This window comes from Chaetura pelagica, unplaced genomic scaffold, assembly GCF_000747805.2.
Source record: "Chaetura pelagica isolate M959 unplaced genomic scaffold, ChaPel_1.0 scaffold97, whole genome shotgun sequence".
NCBI classification, from domain to species: Eukaryota; Metazoa; Chordata; class Aves; order Apodiformes; family Apodidae; genus Chaetura; species Chaetura pelagica.
Window position 1 is genome coordinate 20,420 of NW_009953944.1, and position 1,646 is coordinate 22,065.

The window sequence follows — 1,646 nt, forward strand, 5'->3', positions numbered from 1 at the left end:
GGCAGGCAGCTCCCAGCAGCGGGGACGGGCGGCAGCACGCGGCAGGAACAATGGCGGCGGCAGGCTGCGGGTGTAGACGACCGCCTCGAACACACGAGGAGAGAGCGAGAGAGAGAGGGGCGTGCCGCGCTGCCTCTCTCATGGGGTTCTTCGGCGCCAGTTTTGCATTTCCAGGCTTTTCAGCCAATCAGACGGGACCTAGTCCCGCCCCTGCTTCCGGCCACGGCTCCTCCCCTGCAGCAGCTGCCCCCCCACACACACACACACACACAGGGGGTTTCCTGCTGTGTGGAGACACCGTTTTAAGTCAGTTTTGTCGGCTGACTCAAAGGACATTTCATGTTCGTGTAAGGAAATACCTGGTCCTTCACAATTCTATACTCCTGTATAGACATGCTTTAGAGTAATTCTCCTGTGAGTGTGTAATTTGAGCATCCTTTGTGAGCAGGAAAGACAAATACCAGCCATAGGTCAAAGTCCCAGAAATCAAGGTGATAACCTTCAAAAGAGCAGCTTCTGCAACAAGTGAGCCTGTCCTTTATGCTCTAATTAGTCTCAAGCTTGCAAAGCTTCTTCAGAGCTAACAGTGGAGAGGTGGCTATTAGTCATACAAATCACCAAGGAGTTACAAGGCAGGTCACTCACTTGCCCTGCGATGGAAAATTCACTTTATTCCAGCTCTCTAGCCAAGCATTGGAGATTCCCAAGTGGCTTCAGTCCAGGGCCAACTTATCTCATTAATGGGAGATCCCATGACTTTTTGTACTTTGTTATGGATGCCACAATGTCCTCATCAGAGGTAGAGTATTTTAATAATATTATTATTATACACTTTTTATTGGTATCCTTTGCCCTTCCTCATCCCTATGGTAAAATCCCCATTTCAGTATTGTCAGTAAGGTGGGAACAAACTTAGCTCTGTTAGACTTACAGAGAGAGAAAACTCTGACTTTTCCAGGACACATAGGCATTTTGGGATAAAAGAGTTGCATCTTCTGTTTTATACACACAAAGTAATCTCAGTACTTGTCACAGTTTCTTAACCTTCTTATACTTTTTCTGATGTGTATTGAGCACAGAAGAAAGAGAATATGCAGCTCACTGCTGTATGCATTCTAAGATTCTTGTAAAAACGTAAAACTACAAAATTCAGCTTCAAAATACCACATTTTCTCAAGTGGGAAGGGCAGATTAATGTCAATCTACATTTTGTATCTCTTGATAACATTGATGTTTTCTAAATATTGCACTTGTTGAAGCAATTTAGTATTTAAAAAAAGAAAAAGAAGTTATATGGAAACAATTATTTTGGGTTAAAGTTCATCTAATCCTTGCCAATACATATACACATGTGTATATGTTAAGAAAATATGACTATTTTTAAATTATTTTGTTCTTTTAAGACATCATCTTCACTGGCTATATGCATTCAGAAAGTGGTATCATTAGAATTTACTTTTGCGTTGCATCTTCCTTCATTATGTTTAATAAGAAATGGCCCCTCATCCTCAACAAGAGCATCAGTTGGCAACAGTTTGAAAAGTTTGTAAGACAAATTCACCTTCCTGTTGTGTACCTTTCAAACACAACACAGTTTACTTTCTTCTCTTCCCCTGTTTATCTTCTCTCTTGAACTGTTACTCTTT